At 43.3% G+C, this 25,098-nt stretch overlaps 1 protein-coding gene and 1 long non-coding RNA gene across 8 annotated transcripts in view; one reads left to right on the top strand and one right to left on the bottom strand.

The window, feature by feature from the left end:
* Nucleotides 1-675: 675 nt before the first annotated feature.
* LOC109560415 (uncharacterized) lies at nt 676-24,718 on the bottom strand. The gene is made up of 3 exons (XR_002180920.2): nt 24,608-24,718; nt 5,804-5,879; nt 676-3,869 (listed from the first exon to the last, which is right to left on the bottom strand). It is a non-coding gene; the product is annotated as an uncharacterized lncRNA (long non-coding RNA).
* The window catches only part of RBM47 (RNA binding motif protein 47), a 176,455-nt gene continuing 175,367 nt past the window's right edge, over nt 24,011-25,098 (top strand). For 3 of the 7 annotated variants that reach the window (XM_070791337.1, XM_070791341.1, XM_019962623.2), the window contains exons 1-2: nt 24,011-24,165; nt 24,317-24,473. The gene's annotated coding sequence lies outside the window, so the exon portion shown is untranslated. Of the gene's footprint in view, nt 24,166-24,229; nt 24,474-24,671; nt 25,007-25,098 lie in introns of those variants that run through there. The other 4 variants (XM_070791334.1, XM_070791339.1, XM_019962631.2 and 1 more) reach the window with 4 other exon arrangements.

The raw sequence follows: 25,098 nt of genomic DNA, 5'->3' as shown, positions 1-25,098 counted from the left end.
TCTCAGAGTGAAATCATATGTTTAAGGTATCTGGAAGTAAATAAGAAAAAGAATAAGGAAAAATTTGCCTTTAATTAACCTATTAACAAATTTTCAATCCAAAAACAATTAGAAAGCATGTCAGTGTTCTAGTTATAACTAGCATTTATATGGCACTTACTATGTACGAAGCCCCTCTCTAAGCATGTTACAAATTTTAAGGTATTTAATCTTCACACCAACCCTATGAGGGTAGTTTATTCCTTTTTTACAGATGATGAAACCGAGACACAGATTTTAAGTGACTGGCCCCAGGTCACAAAACTGATAAATGGGAAAGCTGTAACTCAGACCCAAGCAGTCTGGCTCTAGTCATGGATATGTGCTTATCCAAAATTCTACATTGCCCTCCACTGTTATCGGAACACTTATTTTGAATCAGCTGTAGCTGATACAGTTTAGGGAGCACCAGTGTTGGTCAACATTTTGGGTCTTGACGCCTATACATTTTAGGCCCTAACATATGTCCAGGCATGGCCTAGTAAGCAGCTCAAACCCACCCTGCAATGTCCTGGGTCCACAGAAAAGGAAGCACTGAAACCTCCAACAGGTTGGCTCACTGATCGAATTTTGCCCCAGAAACCTGGAGAGAAAAGATTTCCTTTCTGAGCCCAGGTCTCAGTTCTCTATCTTGGGAGTGGGTTTTCTCTACACAAAAACAAAATCAAATTTATGCTATGTAATCAGTGAGTTTGCAAAGTAAGGATTTCATTTCTCAGTGACAGTATCAGAACTGAACATGTGAACCAACAGGCTCCTACAACTATCGGTGAGTCAATTCAACTAGAAAAACAGAAAATATGCTAAGTGGCTTGGCTGTGCCAGAGTGGGCGGAGGAAGGCTACATTTCTATTCACAAAGTCTGATTCATTTAGGAAAAGAAAAAGTCACATGCCATCAGATTGGGATTTGTGTTCACTGCACTGAGGAGAAGTACAGGGCCTTCATACTCTCAGGGGTGACTAAGCCATTATTTCACTTGGAACACAAAGCACTGTTGCTTTGCACACCCCTCACTGTAATTAGCTCTTGTAAGCAAGGGATGAAGAATCGAACACGAGAGCTCCTTGGCTGTGGGCCAGACACTCAGAATTATTTATTTTATTTTGCTTAAGGAGACAGAGGAGAAGAGGGCCACGTCTAATAGTCTGTTTCTTCATGTGTCCCTGAGTTACATGCAGTCAGATGATAACTATGCTCTTCTATCTGAGAGCAATAGTTGGTCCTTTCAAGAGAGTCCAAATGCATATGTTGGTTCAAGCCAGGGGTGCACTGGTAAATGTTTAACAACCAGCCTTGGGAGAGGTTGAAGACTGATTTGTTGTGTTTGCAGATATCTACAGTGTTAAATACTCCTACCTTGACAGATGTCAGGCTACTCAGCTGACATCACTGAACGAGGACTTGGGAAAAGATGAACGCACAGTAGCACAGCTGTTCTTTACACTTCCCACCATTCAGATGCAGTTGATGTAAATAACTTAAAAAACAGAGATAATGGCCAAAGTAAAGAAATCATTAGGAAATGATGTGTTGAGTATTTGTCACTTCATTTTAAATGGAATTTATTGAACTGTAAGTTCACGTCATGCAATTTCCCTGGTGGCTTCCCTGTTGGCTCAGATGGGAAAGAATCCGCCTGCAGTGCAGGAGACCCAGGTTCAATCCCTGGGTCAGGAAGGTCTCTTGGAGGGGGAGATGGCCACCCACGCCAGTCTTCTTGCCTGGAGAATTCCATGGACAGAGGAGCTTGGCAGGCCACAGTCCATGGGGTCACAAAGAGTCAGACATGGCTGAGAACTGTCATAGCATACATAGCTGCCATGGAATTTTAATAGTGGCTGTTAAACAACTTGTTGTTGTTGTCTAGTCACTAAGTCGTGTCCAACTCTTTGCAACCTCATGGACAGTAGCCCACCAGGCTCCTCTGTTCATGGGATTTCCCAGGCAAGAATACTGGACTGGGTTCCCATTTCCTTCTCCAGGGGCTCTTCCTGACCCAGGGATCGAACTCATGGCTCCTGCCACATATCCTGCATTGCAGGCAGATTCTTTACCACTGAGCCACCAGGGAGGCCCTTGAAAGTTTAACAACTGGCTCAGCAGTTATGAGAGCCAGGACAAGGCAACTCCAGCACCACTGATCATGTGGCCCCAGGCACAGAAGAACTCATAAGCCTGTTACTTCAAAACGAAGCCCACACATCGTCGCCTAGGCTTCTACTTTCTCATTCTGTGAGAACAATCATTCTAGAATGTCCTGCCTTGCTTTACTCACCTACAGAACAGAGAGAAGACCATCCCTATTCCTGTTATAGTCTGCGGATTATCTAATTCAAGCCTCTGGTTTACCTGGCTTCCCAGGTGGCTCAGTGGTAGAGAATCTGCCTGCAATGTAAGACATGAAGGTTCAGTCCCTGGGCTGGGAAGATCCCCTGGAAAAGGAAATGGTGACCCACTCCGGTATTCTTGCCTGGGAAATCCCATGGACAGAGGAGCCTGGTGGGCTACAGTCCGTGGGGTCGCAGAAGAGTCGGAAAAAACTTAGCGACTAAACAACAGTTTTACCGAAGAGGAAAATAAGTCTCAGAAGAGTCAAATAATAGTTAAAATAATAGCTGACATTGATTAAACTCCTACTATAGGCCAGCTGCTGGGGCTGTGTTAAGAATGTCATGGTTCAACAAAAAGCAGCTCCTTTTTTTTTTTTTTTTTGTCCTTGCTATGCAGTTTGTGGATCTTAGTTCCCCAACCAGGGATTGAAACCTGGGCCCTTGGCGTGAGAACACAGAGTCTTAACCCCACTGGATCTCTAAGGAATTACCAGCTCCTTCTCTTGACTTTGTGTTTTCATTAACCAAGCTGCCTCCCAGTTATTCTTTGAGAATGAAAACTATGGCTTTATTATTTTTATATACCCTGATATAACTTGCATAGAACCTTAGATATAACAGGTGACAATAAATGTTTACTGAGTTATAATAAGATGCTTAGGTTCCAGACCTAAATATGCTTCTTGTAGTCTTGGAAAACACTGCCCCAGTATTCTCTGTCACTCTGCCAAAAGGCCTTTAGAACCTTTTTTGGGGGTAAAATATATATATTATAAAATGTACCATTTTAACCATTTTAAAATGTACAATTGAGTGGCATCAGGTTGGGTTTTGGTTTAGTCACTCAGTCGTATTCGACTCTTATGACTCCATGGACTGTAGCCTGCCAAGTTCCTTTGTTCATGGAATTTTCTAGGCAAGAATACTAGACTGGGTTGCCATTTCCTTCTCCAGGGGATCTTCCCAGCCCAGGGACCGAACCCTAGTCTCCTGCATTGCGGGCGGATTCTTTATCAACTGACCTACAAGGGAAGCCCATTTACAATACTGTGCAACCGTTCAGTTCAGTTCAGTAGCTCAGTCGTATAAGACTTTTTGCATGGACTAAAGCACGCCAGGCCTCCCTGTCCATCACCAACTTCCGGAGCTTGCTCAAATTCATGTCTGTGTAGGGATAATAGTAGTAGCTACCTCCAGGGTTATTGTAAGGATTAATGCATTCATATGTATAAAGTGCATAAAGGAAGTGCTGTCCACTTCCTGTGAATAACACTCTGGGATTATTATCTTCCTGGAGACCTTAGTGCATACATGAGTGATATTTGAGTGTGTACGTGTCACAGGCAGTGTGGGAGCACTGAAGGATGAGGGATGGCTGAGGCAGCAGCAGATACTGGGAAAACACCGTCTGGAAAGCTGAAGATCGGTGATCTTCTGGTGTTGGTGACATGCTTTGGGGCCTTCAGGTGTTACCTCTCTGAGCCTTTGTCTTCTCACCTGTGAAATGAGAATATTTGACCAGATGAAATCTAAGGTCTGCTTCACATTTAACATTCTATATCTGTCTTTAACAGGTTTGAAAGGTGCCAGGATTTTTAAAGGGAACTGAAGAAATCAAATTAGCAGGTAGGGAGGAGGGTTCCTCAGACAGACATTGACACTTGAGTGGAAACGAGACTCTTAGGTCAACCGTGCCACCTGCTTGAGTCATCTGGTTTCCCACATCCTCTTTTAAAGGAGCTATGCACCGTTCCTTTGCACTAAGGTTCAATTTCAAGCTCACACGGTCCAGTTCTAAAAGGCCAGAGAGAGTCTTTGTTGGCCTTGATGACTCATAGGGACAGTTTGCCACCTATTTTACTGATGACAGTCCGGGATTACAGCACTGATAGATAGTACTGAGTCTTTTGCTTGTTTTTTTTTAAAGGTAAAATTTACCAGCTGGTGATCTCTGGTTATTTTCTGATCTGCTTGGCCAGATGGCACTTTCAGTGATAAAACTGCACAACACAAAGAGGTTTCACTTTGCTCTGTATCTTCTCTGCTCCATTTCTCAAATAACATGTCTACTCTGCAGATTTTTTTCTGAACCCAGAAGCTTAGGCATTCAGTGATGAAACCTGATGAGGGAAGCTCTTAGAGTCTGATTAACTTAGAGACATCATCTAGTTGCTGTTTAATTAGACATTCAAATAAAATCATACGCATTCCTATTGGATACTCACTTTGATTACGAACATTTAAAAATTCACTGATATTATTGTTCTTACTATTGCATTATCATTGTTGTATTGATAATGACTATTGTGTAGAATACTTCTATACGACTGACTCATTGAAAAAGATACTGATGCTGGGAAAGATTGAGGGCCAGAGGAAAAGAGGGTGACAGAGGATGAGATGGTTGGATGGCATCATTGACTCACTGGACATAAGTTTGAGCAAACTCTGAGAGAGAGTGAAGGACAGGGAAGCCTGGCATGCTGCAGTCCATTGGGGTCACAAAGAGTTGGACCGGACTGAGTGACTGACAACAACAAGAATACTTCCACATTTCCATTCACAAAGTATCTTTTAAAATAGTAATTTATTTGATATATGTTATTGTCCTTCGGGGAAGTGTAGGACTGTAGATAAGAGAATAAGCTTCAGAGTTTTACTAAATTGGGTCAGAATCCCAGCTTTGCCCTTAGATTCGGTTAGTCTCGATGTCCTTACCTATAAAATGGTGATAATAATACCCAATTTATACAGTTGTGGGTGGATTTGGAGATATAATACAAAGAGCCTAATTCAGTACTTGATACATAAAATATTCAATAAATAGTGGCTATTACTACTATTGTTATCATTATTCTCCTTTTCTACATGAGGAAATTGAGGCTCAAAGAAATAAGAGATTTACTCAGGGTTGTTTAAGCCATAAGTGATAAAGCTATGTCTCAGATGTAGGGCTTTGGATTCAGAACTTGTCTGTGTTCTTTCCACAGACTGACATTGCCAGTCAAAGAACAGCTTTAGTCTAGTAAAAGTGCCTAGCTTCGTTATTCAACTCGTTAAAAATGTACTTGTTGTTTTTTATTTGTTATTTTACTTTTTTCCTCTTTACCTCTTTTTTTTTTCCCCCTTGTTTTTGGCCATGGGGCTTCTGGGATCTTAGTTCCCCAACCAGGGATTGAACCCTGGCCCTCAGCAGTTAAAACACAAAGTCCTAAACACTGAGTTGCTAGGAACTCCTCCCTTTATCTCTTCATAGTTCTCCTCCCTTTCTCTCTCCCCTCTATTTCTGTGTCTCTCCCTCCCTCCTTTTCTGTCTGTCTCATTTAGTAGAACCCAAATTAGGGAATCTGAAGTAAAGAGCAATAAAAATAGTCCCTGGATTTGTTTCTGACTCATAGCCAAATAGCTCCAAATTACACTCAGATGCCTACCATCTTTCAACATCTCCAAATGTTCCCTTAGATCTTTGGAGCTAGAAGCTGTCTTCCACGTCATCTAGCACAGCTCCTTGATGAAAGCAGAGAAAAGTCAGTTAGCACAGGAAGTTCAAACCAGCGAAGGAGCGAGAGCTAGAAGCCACAGGTCAGGATCCCAGTCCTGGTTTCTTTCTTCTTCTCTTTGCTCTTCAATGAGTATTATCTCTCCTCTACTCTTTTACTAAAACTAATGTACATTATCTTCATAATCCTATGTACTTGGTTTGATGATCATTTAAAATATCAGCTAGTTACACAATTGTGACACTCGAGACATCACAGTCATAAGATCAGCACAGCTTCTTTGGAAATCATGCTGTCAGGACGGGAGTCTCCTCCCAGCGCTTTTGTTCTGGTCTTGGGGTGGTAACAAGAGGCTTTCTCGTGACTTACCTAAGCCTTCCTGCTTTGGGCAGAATTGAAAGTAGGGCAGTACTTGCCAATCCCGTGGTATTTCAGTGTGTCCCTATGGTCATAACCAACATTAGGAAGTATGAAAATTTAAATTCTATGCTTGCAGCCTCTCTCCCTCTTTCTCCCTCCCTCCCTCCCTCCCTCCCCTCCTTTCTCCCTTCCTTCCTATCCAAGCCAAATATATTGCTAAACCCAAATTTGGAGATGTTCCAGGAGTGAGGCCTCTTTAAACTTGATCCTCTAAAGATCCTTTCCTCCTCCTTTCTCCCACAGTCACAGTGCCTACCTCACAGGGCACCCAAAGGCAGTGAATGAATAAATGCACAGAGGAGAAAAAAACATATGCCCAGTTTTGAATTTTGAGTCCTGAGCATATCACCTAAAGAGTGATGGTCATCTTGTGTTTTGAACTTGGTTTGAATTCTTTTCAAACTCATCTTGTCACTTGAACCTAAATTTCATCCCTTACCCCTTGGGTGAATCATTTGACCTCTCTGGGATTCTATTTTTTCCATTTGTTCATGGCTGTTCATGGCTCTAAGGGCCAGGAGAAGAAATAAATAAGTGCTACTTGTCTGGCTTCCCTGGTTGCTCAGCAGTAAGGAATCCACCTGCAGTGTGGGAGACTCGAGTTTGATCCCCGGGTTGGAAAGATCCCCTGGAGAAGGAAATGGCAACTCACTCCAGTATTCTTGCCTAGGAAATCCCGTAGACAGAGGAGCCTGGCAGGCTACAGTCGATGGGGCCACAAAGAGTCGGACATGACTGAGCTATTGAAAAGCAAACAAAACTTGCCTGGCACATAACAGCCCTTAAATAATGCTCATATTCTTTCTTCCCTTGCCTCCTCAGGGCCTTACTGCCCCTCTTCAAATCCTCCTTGGTTCGCTCCTGAGTTCCACTAGCAACATGGTAGAACTTGGGGTCATTTTCCTGTGCCAACTCCCATTTCTTACACTGCAAGCGGCTTAGTTCATTTCCATTTCTACTCAGCAGGGAAGACCAACTTTCGTTCTCATGGATCTGGAATTTGTGTTCCTCTTTGTTTGTTTGAAGTTGAACACTGTGGGGTATCAGCCCGCACCTTCGATCTAATCCCTGCTAGTCCAGAGGGACAGGTCTTCCTTGGCAGTGAGATTTTAAAATAACACTGCAGGCGAAGGATTGCTGAAATTCAGCTGAAACCAGCCTTCCCTAAAGACCAGCTGCCTGCTCAATCAAAAGTCTTGGATTCCTCTGCAAGATTACATCTTCTTCTGGGCTATTTACTCAGCCCACAGCTTACTACAAAGCTGGTTTTCACCCCGTGGTAAAAACTACAAAGATAGCCTGCTTGCTTAAAGATGGATGGCATCTTTGAGTTGCCTCAGGCTTATCTGCAGCCATTTTCCTATGGCCATTCCACCAGCCCTCAGGTCTCTGCTCACTGGTTTTTCACACTTTTGGAATTTATTCCTTGGATTCCTAATGACTGGGTAAGTCTGCTTGGCAACTTGCCCTGAAGTGGAAGACTCTATTATTATTACTATTATTTTTGCAATAAGATCACAATCAGAGTCAGTCCCACAAGAAGGGCAAGGAAAGGTTTCCTAACCACCTCTCGAGACGTGGAAGAGTTCCTCTTGGTCCAGAAGTGCAGGTCAGGAACATGGCTTCCAGCTTCTTCCTGTGTACCCGGGAATTATAACCAGGAAGCCACAGCAGAAGGCTCACGTATTCTTCCATCAAATATGTATTGGGCATCTACTCCATACCAGGCACTCTGCTAGGGCCTGAGTTGACAAGATGAGTAAGTTATAGTCCCTAGTGGGCAAAGGCAGATACACCTAAACGTAGTTACCGCCATGTTGCTGCACATTGTAAGAGAAGTCTGTATAAAGGGCCAAGGACCTCAGGGGAAAGAGGCCCTCACACTGGATGGTGGAGTGTGGTAGATGAAAGGGCATCACAGAGGTGACTGTCTGACAGAACTTCAAGAATGAGGAGCTCAACCAACTGGAGACATGTGGCATAAGGGCCAAAGTGGAGAAGAAAGGAGAGATTGTGTGGTTTGGATCCCTGCAGAAGTAGGTTCCGAGACAGTGACTTGAATGCAATAGTTAGTTTGGGAGATGACCCCAGAAAACAGCTGTAGAAGAATGGGGGATGCAGCCGGAATGGAAGGAGGGTGTGTTATCGAGACAGTTACCATTGTGGGTAATTGGAGTTCAACTCTTTTGGACAGCCCTGGGAGTCAGTGTAACACAACGTGTGGCTCAGAATTATCTCAACTAAAGAGCAAAGAAGCTGGAGTAGGAGGAGCTGTTTCCAGGAACACTTCTACTTCTGGCTTGCCCTGCCTAGGGTGCTCCCACAGCCAAAGAAGAGCCACAGAACTAGAGGTACAGGTGTTTGCAGCAATTTTCAGTGTGGACAGGTACATGTCCCCTGAGACATGAAAGGCATTGAGACATGAAAATCTCAGTGGTCCATGAATTATGGACCATTAGTGAAGGGGCAAGAGGTAGAGTTGAAAAAGAAAGTGGGAGTCAGGACTTGTGTGCGCCCTAGGGCCCACGCTCCACAAGAGCAGCCACCGCAATGGGAAGCCCTGCACTACAGCGAGAGTGTAGCCCCTGGTCACCGTAACTGGAGAAAAGCCCATGCAGTGTCGAAGAGCCTATGCACCACGGTGGAGACCAAGAGCAAACAGAAAGAAAGATAGAAGAAAAGAAAGAGAATGCCTTGCTAAGGGGTTGGATCTTTACTCAACAGGGGATGGGAGTCACTGAGGGAGGTGGGGAGCCGAGTGCTATGGTCAGATGAGCCAAGTGCCACAGAAGCAGGAGAGGTTGTGAGATGGGAAGGCAAAGCAGCACCCAGATCCTGGACCTGCCATCAGACCGGATGGACAAGTCGGCAGCACTCACAGGGTCGAATTCATTGCTCTTGAAGGCAATGAAAGGCAGGGCCTAAGGCAAGGCAGGGCCCTTGTGCTATTATAATAATTGTGCATGCTTACTTAACCAGACCATCTGTCTGTGGTCTCTGATTTCATGCACCATGCTGAGGCCAATGCCTAGTGCAGGGTCCGGCACATAGCAGGTACTCAGGAAGTGTTTGATGGATGGAGCGTAGGTTGGTTTATACTCATAGCTCTACCCAGAGCTATTAACTGCACTTACAGCCAGATTATCCTTGTTTCCAAAGGGCACTAGATTATTTTGTGTATGCATGTTGAAACTGGACTGCAAAGGTGGTACTGGCAGGACACTGAAGTATTTGGGGTCTCCTCTAAAAGCCCAGAGAAGGTCCCAGAAGATGCCCCCTCCCCCTGGGCTGCTCTAGCAAGGCCTTGGTGGAACTTTGCTTAATCGTCACTTGCATGGAGACATTTGCCACAGTCTCTATGTCATCACCAGAGGCTGGACTTTCCCTCTGGCCTTGGCCAACTAAGTGTCCTAACCCTTTCCTTCTGCCTAAATCAGACAGCGGTCGCTTCTGGTTGCCAACCAGAGAAAGAGGCTATCATTGTCATTCAACAAGAGGATGGTTTTCTGAGGTGGCTGTGTGACCTTTTTAGAAAATCCCCATGGAAAGGGGAAATATTCTGATGGTAAACAAGAGGAAAATAGAAACAATTCAGTAGCTAAATTGTTTCTGGAAGGGGCTCCATGCCCAGTAATTCTGACCCAGATCTCAAAGGAGAGGAGAGTTAATAGGATCCCACCACCCAGAATCCAAAGAGAACTCTAGAGGTTATGCAATCCATGGCTCTGCCGAGGGCGCAACCAAACTGAACCCATTAGTCAGTGATACTTCAAACATTTTAGGAAGGAGATTCTTTATCCTTTTCCATTAGAGATCAAGAAATTTTATGGTTAAGAAGCCCTTCAAGGAAATAACAGAACTTAGGACCTGGAAACTCATTTCATAGCTGAGGAAACTGAAGCCAAGCTTCAGTTCAAGCCAGTATTAAAACAGTGTCCCTTGACCTCCTGTTTTGAAACTTCCTTCCATCACTCATCAAGCATTCCTTGAGTGCCCACCATGTGGACCTCTAGTTGGAATAGGGGAAAAACATAGCTCAACAAGATAGTTTCTGCACTCGCAGGACGGGCTCATAAGCCAGTTGAACAGAGATATTTGCATTTAATTAACTATAACCAAATGTCACCAATGCTACAATAAAAGCATATTCAAATGTGTCTTGAAATCTTAACGAGAGTCTTTTTTGTTTTTAAAAAAATAGGTGCTAATATTTACAACAGATTGCAAACATTTCTACTTCTACCTCCTCCAATCCTCATGTCCAATTTCATTAGGTACACACTTAATGAAAATTTTGTAAGTACCAGAATTTTATTATAAAATCAGAAAGCACATGCTCCCATCTCAAGTTGCAGTGTCAGGTTATTATTTGTCCAAAGAGTTAAGGAAGCTGAACTGAGGTTTGTTTACCTTCCTACTGCCCACAACCTTAGGAACATGTCACTGTACTGATAATAAATGGAATCAGATGCTAAAAAAAAAAAAAAAGTAAATAAGAATAAAGAAAAAGGAACACTTACTACTTGTCCATGTTTACTATAACCTCCACAGTGAAACACAATATCTTTTTTTTTTAATATTTTTTCACACTTTAAACTTTTTATTTTGTGTTGGGATATAGCCAATTAACAATGTTGTGATGGTTTCAGGTGAACAGCAAAGGGATTCAGCCATACATATATATGTATCCATTCTCTTCCTAAACCCCTATCTAATCCAGGCTGACATATAACATTGAGTAGAGTTCCATGTGCTATACAGTAAGTCCTTGTTAGTCATCCGTTTTGTGAAACACTATTTTTGAGAGGAGGAGTCATATGACGAGTCACTAGCCCACAGACAGGTTGTCATCACGAAAGCAATAGGCTGAAATTAAAATGTCATTTTATTTGAGCACCACTGTGTCACTTAGGGCCTGAAAGAAATATGCTGCTAGACTAGCATCTTATTCTAAAAAGAAAAAAAAACGCACTATTGTAACCAAAGTTAAAAAAAGGAGATACTATCAGAATGATAGCTTTCTGAATAGTAAGATATGAGGGGGGAAATGTCCCTGGGAACAGACAGGTAAGTGTGTATAAATTTCACTAACTCTGCCATTGTTCGGAGAAGGCAATGGCACCCCACTCCATTACTCTTGCCTGGAAAGCCCCATGGACTGAGGAGCCTGGTAGGCTGCAGTCCATGGGGTCACTAAGAGTCGGACACAACTGAGCGACTTCACTTTCACTTTTCACTGTCATGCATTGGAGAAGGAAATGGCAACCCACTCCAGTGTTCTTGCCTGGAGAATCCCAGGGACGGGGGAGCCTGGTGGGCTTCCGTCTATGGGGTCGCACAGAGTCGGACACAACTGAAGTGACTTAGCAGCAGCAGCAGCTGCCATTGTTATTTCATTTGACTCTTCCATTCAATAATTGAACTGGAAAGTGTAAGTCAATGATGCATCACAATAAAAACTTACTTTCTGGAACCAAGTCTCCTTCTGCTCCCCTATTAGTCAGTAATGACCTAGCTTCAACTGCCTGCCCCACAGCTAGATGCTGCAGAGAACTGGTTCCTGACAACTCATGAGATGCCCCACTCTCCTATCCACAAGTCTCCAGTTCTCTCTGTGAATCCCTATTTTGATGGATGGCCACAAGAAGCTAGAAACCTTGGAAGCAGTTGCCTCCTCTCTTTTTCTCACTACCACCCCCATCCTTCCTTTCTGCATTCAGTTGGCATCAAATTCTCTCGGTTCTATTTACTCAACAAATCAGGGAGTGTTCAACTGCAGTAAATAGAAATCATTCTCGCTGGTAGCCATTCCCTTCTCCAGGGTATCTTCCTGACCCAGGGATGGAACCTGGATCTCCTGCGTTGCAGGCAGATTTTTACTGTCTAAGCCACCAGGGAAGCCCTTTAATATATGCAATCAAGTCCTTATACAGTGATTGGAAGAGCAGGCATCCCACTGGACCTGGAGGTCAGCCTTCCACAGTAACACTGCCAGAACCAGCCTGTCAGGGGAGCTGCTGCATTGCCACAATCAGGAAGGTGAGGAGTCAGAAAACTACCACTAGAACTACTGAGTTCTGGGACACACCACTTTCTGGGATCAGAAAGCTGTTCCGCCATGTTCGCAACAAAGGCATGTTTTGTCTGCTAGATCCACACCAGCAAAAATAGTGCCTGTGCCTGTGCCCTGTGCTCTACCCACAAGGCTAGCAGCCCATGGGGTGATGCCACAGGAACATGTGTTTATGACTGTGCTGGCTGGAAGAAACAGCAGAAGCAGCCAGAAACCTGCCCCTTCCTCAGTTTTAACAAATCTTCCACAAAATGGATGTTTGTCAGAACTCACATTGCATTTGGAACTTTAACTGCAAGGGGTCTGGGAAATGAGGGTTTTAGCTTTTCAGCCTTTCAAGGTACACTGGAAGGAGAGTGGAATGAGATAATTCACAGTATTTACCGCATGCATCATCTCTTAAACTGCCACTGCCCTATGGACCTTGTTGTCTCTTACCTGAACCATTGCAGTATCTTCACACCCAGTTTCTCTGATCCCAAATTCTTCCCTCTTCAATCCATCCTCTGTGTTGTGCTTAAAACACACCTGTAATCATGTCATTTTCCTGCTCAATATCTTGTCACCCATAAGCATAAGGACCATTTTTCCATTTAAGTCTCTGAACCATCTGGCCCCAGCTCACCTCACCATCTGCAGATTTTGCTACTTCACCACCCCCTAGGCTTTGGTCACACGGGGGGTTAAATGCTTTCACCACCTCTTCCCATCTTGCTGTTGTTTGTGACCTTCTCCTGACTAGAATGCCTACTACCCTTCATTTTTTAATTTTTAATTCCACCTCTGAGAAGTTTCCTTCACTTTCCCCCTCTTTCCACACAGGCAGAATTAATGGGTTTCTCCTGGCATTTTACATCTCTCTCTATTGCCTTCCTCACTTTGTACTGTATATAGTTATATATGTATCTGTCTTGCCAGTGAGGAAATGGACTGTGTGTTCTATTCATCTGTGTATATCCCGTGCTTAACTCCTGGCGTGCTGCAGTCCATGGGGTCGCAAAGAGTCGGACACAACTGAGAAACTGAACAACAACAAGTCCTCAATAAATATTTGTTGAGCAAATGAATGAATGAATGACTTGTCCTGTGTGTCTAGGATACCCAGTCCCATCTGACTAGTTTTTGTCTTCAGCTTATAGATATTCTGAGACCTTTCTCCTCTCAAAAAGCAAGTTTACCTTTGATCCTCTGGCTATTATCCTATCCCTGTTCTTCATTTCAAGACCAGTTATCTGAGAGGGTTATCCACACCTGCTATCTACACTCCTTTACCACCCAGCTTTACCACTCCACTGAAAGCACCCTTGTCAAGGTCACCAGTTATCTCCTGGTTGCCAAACAAAATGATAGTTTTCCATCATTATTTCATTTAACCCTTGCCTCACTTGACTTCATGAACATGCCTTCTTTCTTGAATCTCATTTTTTCCTGGGCAGACACTTTCTCCTTGGCCTTCTCCATGGACTCTTCTCCCTCGGTTGGGATAGAGATCCTGTCTCTTGTCCTCCTCTTGTCCTCTCAACACTCTGGGAGGTCTCGTGGCCCCATTATATTCCTAACTCATTTCCTATGATTTCCTCCTTCCATCTCTCCATTCCGGCTGTACCAGCCCTCCAGATGTTCTCAAATTGATCCACATTCTGGCTCAGTTGGTAAAGAATCCGTCTGCAGTGCAGGAGACCCAGGTTTGATCCTCGGGTAGGAAGATCCCCCGGAGAAGGAAACAACAACCCACTCAGTATTCTTGCCTGGAAAATTCCATGGTCAGAGGAGCCTGGAAGGCTACAGTCCATGGGGTCACAAACAGTCGGAGGTGTCTGAGTGACTAAACCACCACTGGCTCTTGCTCTGCCTGGAGTACACTGCCTCTGGGCATTTCAGTTGCTCTGTCCCTCACCATCTTCATCCCTCTCAATGTCACCTTTTCAGAGAGGCCTTCTCTGACCACCTTTGAAATATTGCAACCTACCTCAGCTTTATATTCCTTTCTTGCTTTACTCTTCTATTCCTTTCCCTGCTTTCCTGCTTTATTTTTCCTCATAGTACTTACCATCATTAAACCTGCTGTATATTTTTATTTATTTTCATATTTATTTTTGTCTGTCTCTCCCGGTGAGAATGTAAACTCCATGAGGACAATATTTGGTTGTGCCTGTTTGGTTCACTGCTGCTTTCCCAAGTTCTAGAACAGTGTTTGGCACATGGTAGATGTTCAACAAATGTTTCTGGAATGAGTGAGTGTCTCTACTCCAAACCTTTTTGTGTCTCTTATTTCATCCTCAATATCTGATCAGTCACTAAGCCCCATGACTCTTACCTTCTAAATATATCCTTAATCCCCTCTTCTCCATCTACTTTGCCTCTACTATGGCCTCTCACAGGTTTGCCAATCTGATCTCTGCACCCCCTATTCAAAGCCCTTCTGAAACTCCTTAGCATATCAGATGATTCTCAGGAACTGCTCTGTCTCTCAATTTCATCTTACACTACTGCCATCTAACCCTCTAACTATAGAGAGCTCCTTGTCTCACATCCCTGAATCCACCATCTCTCTTGTTCTGGGGAAACAGAAATATACCTCTCCGCCTTCTTTACCTGGCCAGCTCCTAAGCAAACTTCAGACTTCTCAGTTCTGACATCATCTCTCCTAGGTGGACTCTTTAAGGTAAAGTTAAACTGCCATGAACTTCTTGGGCTCATATACTGTAAGGCCATTGGATGTCTCTTACCTGTTGCCATAGAACCCAAATTCCTTGAAAATAGGGACTGTATCTCATTTATTTTTCTATATTTAGCATGATGTACAGAACCTGACACATGGTAGATGCTCAATAAATATTGGTTCAGTTTAGTTGCTCAGTTGTGTCCAACTCTTTGCAACCCCAAGGATTGCAGCACGCCAGGCCTCCCTGTCCATCAGCAACTCCCAGAGATTACGCAAACTCGTGTCCACTGAGACTGTGATGCCATCCAACCATCTCATCCTCTGCCGACACCTCGTCCCACCTTCAGTCTTTCCCAGTATCAGGGTCTTTTCAAATGAGTCAATTCTTCACATCAGGTGGCCAAAGTATTGGAGCTTCAGCTTCAGCGTCAGTCCTTCCAATGAATATTCAGGACTGATTTCTTTAGGATAGACTGGCTGGATCTCTTTGCAGTCCAAGGGACTCTCAAGAGTCTTCTCCAACACCACAGTTCAAAAGCATCAATTCTTTGGCGCTCAGCTTTTTTTATAGTCCAACTCTCACATCCATACATGACTACTGGAAAAACCAGAGCTTTGACTAGATGGAGCTTTGTTGGTAAACTAGTCTCTGCTTTTTAATATGCTATCTAGGTTGGTCATTGCAACCTAATCACTGGTCTGCAGTGATTTTGGAGCCCCCCAAAATAAAGTCAGCCACTGTTTCCACTGTTTCCCCATCTATTTGCCATACAGTGATGGGACAGGATGTCATGATCTTAGTTTTCTGAATGTTGAGTGTTAAGCCAACTTTTTCACTCCTCTTTCACTTTCATCAAGAGGCTCTTTGGTTCTTCTTTGCTTTCTGCCATAAGGGTGGTGTCGTCTGCATATCTGAGGTTATTGATATTTCTCCCAGCAATCTTAATTGCAGCTTGTGCTTCATCCAGCCCGGCATTTTACATGATGTACTCATGATAAGTTAAATAGCAGGGTGACAATATACAGCCTTGACGTACTCCTTTCCTGTTGAACCAGTCTGTTGTTCCATGTCCAGTTCTAACTGTTGCTTCCTGACCTGCATACAGATTTCTCAAGAGGCAGGTCAGGTGGTCTGGTATTCACATCTCTTTCAGAATTTTCCAGTTGTTGTGATCCACACAGTCAAAGGCTTTGGCATAGTCAATAAAGTAAAAATAGATGTTTTTCTGGAACTCTCTTGCTTTTTCAATGATCCAGCAGATGTTGGCAATTTGATCTCTGGTTCCTCATTGCCTTTCTTTGGGCTTAGAATGAAAACTGACCTTTTCCAGTCCTGTGGCCACTGCTGCGTTTTCCAGATTTGCTGTCATATTGACTGCAGCACTTTCACAGAATCATCTTTTAGGATTTGAAATAGCTCAACTGGAATTCCATCACCTCCACTAGCTTTATTTGTAATGATGCTTCCTAAGGCCCACTTGACTTAGCATTCCAGAATGTCTGACTCTAGGTGAGTGATCACACCATTGTGGTTATCTGGATCATGAAGATCTTTTTTATATAGTTCTTCTGTATATTCTTGCCACCTCTTCTTAATATCTTCTGCTTCTGTTAGGTCCATACCATTTCTGTCGTTTATTGTGCTCATCTTTGTATAAAATGTTCCCTTGATATCTCTAATTTTCTTGAAGAGATATCTAGTCTTTCTCATTCTATTGTTTTCCTCTATTTCTCTGCATTGATCACTGAGGAAGGCTCTCTTATCTGTCCTTGCTATTCTTTGGAACTCTGCATTCAAATGGGTATATCCATCTTTTCTTTTTTGCCTTTAGCTTCTCTTCTTTTCTCAGCTGTTTGTGAGGCCTCCTCAGACAACCATTTTGTCTTTTTGCATTTCTTTTTATTAAGGATGGTCTTGATCACTGCTTCCTGTACAATGTCATGAACCTCTGTCCATAGTTCTTCAGGCACTTTATCAGATCTAATCCCTTGAATCTATTTTTCTCTTCTACTGTATAATCGTAAGGGATTTGATTTAGGTCATACCTGAATGGTCTAGTGGTTTTCTCTACTTTCTTCAATTTAAGTCTGAATTTGGCATAAGGAGTTCATGATCTGAGCCACAGTCAACTCCCTGTCTTGTTTTTGCTGACTGTATAGAGCTTCTCCATCTTTGGCTGCAAAAAATATAATCAATGTGATTTTGGTGTTGGCCATCTGGTGACATCCATGTACACAGAGTACAAGAGACATCCATCTACAGAGTTGTCTCTTGTGTTGTCAGAAGAGGGTGTTTGCTATGACCAGTGTGGTCTCTTGGCAAAACTCTGTTAGCCTTTGACTTACTTCATTTTGTACTCCAAGGCCAAATTTGCCTGTTACTCCAGTTATCTCTTGACTTTCTACTTTTGCATTGCAGTCCCCTGTAATGAAGAGGACATCTTTTTTGGGTGTTAGTTCTAGAAGGTCTTATAGGTCTTCATAGAACCATTCAACTTCAGCTTCTTCAGCATTACTGGTCAGGGCATAGACTTGGATTACTGTGATATTGAATGATTTGCCTTGGAAACAAACAGAGATCATTCTGTCATTTTTGAGACTGCATCCAAGCACTGCATTTTTAAAACAAAAAGTAGACAGTTGGATGATGAATCCTAACAGGAAATACCTACATTGGGCTTATAATGTTCTGGTGGTCTTCCCAGGACCCTATTTGTAGTAGCACATGGAAAATTCCCAATAATCCTAATGCTGTGGGTACTGGTAAGATGCCTAAAGGCCCCAGATGGTTATTTGACCACAGTTACACAGTTGGTAAGCAGGAGAGACAAGATTCAGACTTAGGTATCTGGCTCCACATATTTGTAACTACTATGCTTAAACCAGTGTTGGATGGATAGAAGGTGTATACAAGGATATTCTAAGTAGAGAAACAATAGAAGCAAAGCACATATTATTTTATGTGCTTTTTATGATCAGTAAATTTGACTAAACCTGACATGAATTCTGTCCTGTAAAATACTCATCTTGTACAATGTGTCAAATTAAAACCTTATTTTGTGTTCAATCTCCAATGTGACTCTAAGCTCAGATCCTCGCTGAGCTAAACCCTATCTTCCTTGACACCCACTTCTACAAACTGATATCACAATATTCAAATGTATATCCACATTCACTTATTCATTTAACAAACATTTTCTGAGTGCCTACTGTGTGCCGGGCCCTGTCTTTACACTGGTACTACTGCTAATAGATATATACACTTATATATAATGTAATTGTAGACAATACAGAATCTTTTTTGAGACCGTAGAGTATAGTGGTTAGGATCACAGGCTCAGGAGCCAGACTGCCTGGGTTAAAACTCAGTTCTGATGCTTTCTATTTGTGGGACCTCAGCATTGTCACCTGTCCAGTGCATTGGTCTCTTCAGCTATAAAATGGGTATAACAACATTCTATCCTATCTCCTGGGGTTGTTGTGAGGATTAAATAGTTAATATGTGTGACGTGCTTAACACAGCTTCTAGCAAAAACTCTGGGAAGCACTTAATAAATGTTAGTAATTTTATGTTGACAATCATTTTTAATTAGTTATTGCTAAACAATTGAGCTTCTTATGTGAGGCTGTTTTCCACTATAAAATAAAAATAAATCTGGAGACCTTCTCTGGTGGGGCATAAGCCTTAAAGGGATATAAAGGAATTAACAGCATTTGTTGCTCTAACAAAACCATGTTTTGGTCTCGAGTGGGCCTTTAAGGGCCTGTAATTTCCATCAGGGTTCCTTCCATCCCAGCAGGCGGGTGAGTCGGGGAAAGCCTGCAGTCTAAGCAGACGGGCTTTGGCAGAGCTATTTGTGCAGGAAGTACGGAGGTCAAGGGACTCCTTGTATTGAAGGCCTTTCTCAAAATGAAGGATTTGGCTTCTGAGATTAATGTTCGAAGTGAACCCCTGCTATACTTAATTCCCTTTTCTGTGAACTCAGTGCATTTTTAAAATTCAGTTAGGGGCCCTCCTATGGTGTGGCATGGAAACCACAAACCCAGACGCCCTTTTGACGGAGTTCGCACTGCCCTCCCTCATCCCTTGACCCAATGGACTGCTGACTGCATTCTAGGATTAATCACTGCGCTGAATTCTTTGGGTTAAAGTGTGTCCAGAAATAACATGTCTTAAATTTGCACATATTAGGTCCAGTGGGGATTTAATATAAACATTTAAAAATAAAAGATTCATTAAAAAAGGCTTCTATGAGTAGCTAGGGCTTCCCTGGTGGCTCAGACGGTAAAGAATCTGCCTGGAATGCAAGAGACCTGGGTTTGATCCCTGGGTTGGAAAGATCCCCTGGAGAAGGGCATGGCAACCCACTCCAGTATTCTTGCCTGGAGAATCCCCATGGACAGAGGAGCCTGGCAGGCTGCAATCCCAGGGGTTGCATAGAGTTGGACACAACTGAGTAGCTAGTGGCCACCATATGAGGAAATGAGAAACTGGAAATGGCGGGTGAGAGGTCTCTCTGGGTTGAGTTGCATGTTCTAAGTTACCAGAGGGTTGATAATTTAGAACCCTCCTGTGTTGCAGGCGGATTCTTTACCAACTGATCTATGAGGGAAGCCACATCAGAGGGTTACTTTTTAAAATAATTTCTGTTGGGCAAAATATCCAATCAAGCTCAACAGTAAGTTTGATTGGTGATTTTATCCCATCTACTAATACATTTTCTATTTCAGGTAAAATTAAGTGGAACAAGGGAAACTGGTAGAAAGTAAGTCCATTGAGAAGATATTTGCCTTTTTCACTTTATGATCTCAGCTCCCATAAGAAATAAACATTAGAGGCTCCCTCCCCATAAAAGTCAACTGCTTGAGGACTTCTCTGGTGGTCCAGTGACTAAGACTCCAGTCTCTGTTTGGGGAACTAGATTCCACATGCCTCAGCTAAGACCTGGTGCAACAGAAAAAAAAAAAAAAAAAAAAATATATATATAGAGAGAGAGAGAGAGACAGAGAGAGACAGAGAGAGAGAGAGACAGAGACAGAGAGACAGAGAGACAGACAGAGAGAGTCAACTGCTTATCATATAACCACTGTTACAAAGAGTTGTTATATAGGGAAATAATTATAACAGTAATAACAGCAAACAGTTATATAGCAATTACTGGGCTATAATCTTCTGGGCATCATTCTAAGCTCTTTGCATTTATTACATGCCTGATTTAGGCCTAACATGTACCATTTTAGTGCATGGTCTTTGGTCTTTTAAAAAAACAACGAATGTGTTGAAAACTTTGACTGTGTCCAGCACTATGCTTTTTTTTTTTTTTAATTTTTGGACACACTTCATGGCATGTGGGATCTTAGTTCCCTGACCAGGAATTGAGCCTGCACCCTCTTCAGTGGAATTTAGGAGTTATAACCCTGGACTGCTAGGGAAGTCCCGAGCACTGTGTTTTTATGTGTATTGCCTCTTTTAATCCTCATGATGACTCCACAGTTAGGTGTTGCCATCACCCATAAACTGAGGCTCAGAGAGTTAGGTAACTTGTTCCCCACAATTGCCAAGATGCAAAGTTTGGTCTTATTGACATCAAGCCCGAGCTCTTTATCTTGCTGCTCTTCTATCTCTCATAGAATTGGAAGCTGTTGCATAGACTCAGCGTGCCTCACTCTCATAGGGGTCTTTGATGGGGTTCTTTGTGGGTTTCCATGCCTCCAAGGTGAGAAGTGTCCCGAAACTCTGGCTAGAATTTCCTAGATTTCTCCCCACAAGTGGGAGATAAAATAATTGTTTGGAACTCCTTGATCTTGTTCCTTAACTGGATACAGAAATAGAGTAATCATAGTTCTAGCTATAGGAAATAGTGAAAAGAAGTTTTAAAAAGAAACCCAAAGCAAAAAACCTTGACTCTGCTACTTACTAGCACCTGGAACAACTCTTGATAACCTCAGTTTCCTAATCTGAGCAATGGAGTGATGCAAATTATTTGTGCTTTACTCGGCACCCCACTCCAGTACTCTTGCCTGGAAAATCCCATGGATGGAGGAGCCTGGTCGGCTGCAGTCCATGGGGTCGCTAAGAGTCAGATACGACTGAGCGACTTCACTTTCACTTTCCACTTTCACGCATTGGAGAAGGAAATGGCAACCCACTCGCCTGGAGAATCCCAGGGACGGGGGAGCCTGGTGGGCTGCTGTCTACGCGGTCGCACAGAGTAGGACACGACTGAAGCCACTTAGCAGCAGCAGCAGCAGCATACATACCTTATACAGTTTTCATGACCAAAGATGACATCACTGTTGGAAAGTGTATGTTAGATTCGTTGTTACTATTATACTGTGATTTAAAAAAAATTTTTTTTATTTATTTATTTTTGGTTGTGCTGGGTCTTCCGTGATGTTTGGGCTTTCTCTAATTGCAGCTAGCAGAGGCTACTCTTTGTTGTGAGAAGGTGAGGCTACTCAGGCTTCTCATGGCAGTGGCCCTTGTTGCAGAGCAAAAGCTCTAGGCATATGGGCTTCAGTAGTTGCAGCTCGCAGGTTTAGTTGCTCCAAGGCAAATGGAATCTTCCTGGACCATGGATGGAACCTGTGTCCACTACATTGGCAGGTGGATTCCTATCCACTGTACCACCAGGGAAGTCCTATACTGTGGTTCTTTACAAATGTAGGAGGATTGCTCCTATTAATGAGGGTGTCTTGGGAATAGTGTTATTTTATCTTAAACATATGAAAGACAATTCTTTGTGAGCCATGGAGTAGGTTTTTTCCAGGTACCAAAGGCAATACCACTTCTGGGAGTATCTACTATGTGCCAGTAATCATAATGAGACTTCACCTTTCATTTAACTCTTATACAAATCCAGAGAGGGAGGGGTTATTATTTTATAAGTGAAGTAACTGAAGCTCTCCATGGAGTTGCAGAGTCAGACATGACTTAGTGACTAAACAACCACCACAAACTGAAGCTCAAGAGCAGCTAAGCAATCTACCCAGCAGCACATAACTAAGAGGTAAAATTGAGATTCAAACTTAGAACTATGGGAAACAATTTCCATGCTATTGGCATTCATTCTAGCCCTCTGCCTTTTAGGCAGAAGGAAAAGGAGAAAACAGAAAGCAAAAGGCAAGGGTCTACAGAACTCAAATGCCCCAAGATCATGGGATTTGCCTGAGAATTAAAATAATGATGATGATAATGATAGTAATAGTAAAGATGAGGAACAGACATCAAGGTCAGCCACAAAGAAGTAGTAACAAACATTCATATTTCTTTTGCCATAGACTGTCACTTAAAATGTTTTATTTTCTCTATGTTCCTAGGGACAGCACTGGGAAGTAGTTAGGAATAGGAATAATATCCACTTAATAGGTGGCAATGTACAAAAGTGAGAAAGAAGGAGCAGTGCCAGGCTTCGTTTGAGAGAAAGTGAACCACTGAGGGCTGTCATAAGGACTTGCTTCCGGGGAGCTGGGCTTCCTCAAGGGCCATCTTCCCTAATTCCAGCTCCAGTTCACCTGCAGTCACTGACCTCCACACTTTCAAACTTACTTGATTATTCCTAGCCATTATTCCCCTGGTTTGGCCCATTCCTTCCTATGGAAAAGCCTGGAAAAAGAGGTGGGAAAATCTGTGAGCCTGAGAATGTCCCCTCTTGAATTCTTTAACTCAGAAGGTCCCTGACACTGTGAGGCTCTCAAGGTAACAATTCTCATACTTACGGAAAAGAAAAATCTGAGCTATGTGGAGTCAGAGTTTTTAAGTTGTCTTGAGGCTGTGGAACGCTTGTCTGTATCCAGCATCTTAGATATGGTGAAGGAACCCTGAAGGGGTCACAGTGCCGGATCTTCATATAGTAACAAGGAATGAATCTAAAACTCAGAAAACATTTAGTTGATCTGTTAAGTCTTGCACCACAGGGAAGATAAAAAATCAAAGAGATTTAAAATGTTTCAGAATTCTTGGCTGGTTTGAAGGAATCATTTTTCCAAAAGGTGGCAAACTATGCTTTTAGATTTAACTGGAGCTGAGAACTATCTCGGCCTCATCACTCAGGGAAAACGTGCTCTAGCTGACCTCAGTGCCTTCAATCTGCAAAACAGGAATGAAGTGCTGCATAGGATGGTGCTGCAGGGCAAAACGAGGTGGGTTAAGGTGCACCGCAAAGTACTAAAGGCCTCATTTGGGTAAACGGGCTATGATTTCCTTAAGAGCGAAGTTAAGTGGAGAAAAAAGGGCATCAGCACTGCACATGCTTACTGTCAATAATTACTTTCAAATATTTATGAAGAGCTTAAAAATTATTTCCCCCAGTTTCACACTGATATTCAAATGGTAATAACCATTATTTGTCCAGCATTGGATAGGATAAGTAACTCTCCCGGTGTCAGACAGCAAATTAGGTGCCTAAATCCGAATTCGAATGAAGCACACATCTGTGGTAGATGGCTAGATCCTGAGTTTCCTCGCTGTCAGAGAACTTCATGGAGTGTACAGGTCAACTTATTGTCATGTATCTTGTCCATCTGGCAACTTTTAAGTGAGATGGAGATCACTTAAACACTATTTTTACAGGACCTTTATTTTCATTATATTCAATGAATGTAAACTGCAGAAATTTCACTGTTAGAATTTTCCGGATAGGGACCCTGGGAGAGGTTTAAAAAAAAAAGAAAAAAAGAAAGAAACTGGCTCATGGCTTTACAACTAGAGAGTGGCAGTGTTGGCTCAAGAGCCCACTTCTCTGATCACGACCCCACCTCTTCAGGAAAAAAGCTATAGTACAAATAATAATAATTTTAAAAAACAGTGGCATTAGTGGCAACTAACACAGTGTACCAAGCACTGTTCTAACCTTTTTGTATGTATTAACTCATTTAACCCGCAAATAAAAAAAAAGATTTTAACTATCTCTTCACTAAGCAGCCCAATGAGAAGTAGCACTTTTTTTTCCTCCCCTCAGTTGAATGACACTGCAACCCGAAATCACAACTCCGTTTTAGGTTCCTGGTGGTGCCTGCTTCCTCTTCTAGTTTGTTTAGTCACAGAATTCGATTCCTGTTGGCCGATTACGCGCCTACAAACAGGCTTAGCGCTCTATTGAAATGCGTGAGGCTCCTTAACTCTTGTATAAACAGGTAATGCGAAGGGGTGGGGCACAGATTGCGGATTTCTTGGGGATGGGGCTGGGATGGGGGTTAGAACCGGCTCCCCAGAGGATCGGGCCGAGGTTAAGGGAGGGCTTGGCTGCTGTTTTAAAATGCAGTGTTTTTTTTGTACCCTTTCTAGAAACCAGCTGTAACTTTAGGTCACAGCGTATTAAAATGAGCCACTTCTGAACCAGCAGCGCCCAGGCCCCAGGCCCTGCTGTGAAGGCCCCGGCAAAGGTCAGGGCTTGGTCCGCGTGACGCTCCTTCCCGTGCCCGTCCGAGCTGTTCTGCCTCAGGTAAGGACACTCTCGGGAGGTCCCCCCCTTCCTCCAGGCCCGCCGCCGAGCTCGCTGTGATCCTACCTGGTTACACGACTTCTTTACTGGGCGGGGGGTGGGGTGGGGGGAGGACGGGGGTGGGGTGTACCGACCGGCTCGTGATTCAACAGCTGGTTCCTTATTCCTCAAACGTGGTTCTGCTTGGTTTCCCTCAACCGCCCAAAGCGGGGGGCCAGACGTCTGATTTCGGGCAGATGTCCTCAGGTGGAGCAGGTGCCACTGCTGGGGCTATTTCTTGGCTGTCTAAAATGGATGTGACTTTTTGAGCGGGGAGCGACAAGTCTGTGTGGTGAAGTCCCCACGTCTCTTCCCCATCAAGGCAGATTTGTTTTGTTTTGTTTTTATCCCCAACCTTCAGCAAAGGTATCTGCGCTCCTAAAACAACAGGAATGTTGCACTGGCCTTCAGCCAGCGGAGGCTCAGCGAGCAGGATAAAATTTCAGAGCAGATTTACGGGAAGTTGCCGGTGTTGGGAGTAAAAATCTGGTTTGGTGAGTTTAAGGGAAGGGAGTAGACGAGAGACAACCTTGCTACTGTGAGGCGAACGGCCTCGGATGGGGGAGGGCAGAAGCGGGAGGAGGGA

Source organism: Bos indicus, chromosome 6 (genome assembly GCF_029378745.1).
Source record: "Bos indicus isolate NIAB-ARS_2022 breed Sahiwal x Tharparkar chromosome 6, NIAB-ARS_B.indTharparkar_mat_pri_1.0, whole genome shotgun sequence".
NCBI lineage: Eukaryota > Metazoa > Chordata > Mammalia > Artiodactyla > Bovidae > Bos > Bos indicus.
Note: the sequence above shows the minus strand (reverse complement) of the source record. Positions and strands in the feature narration are given on the sequence as shown.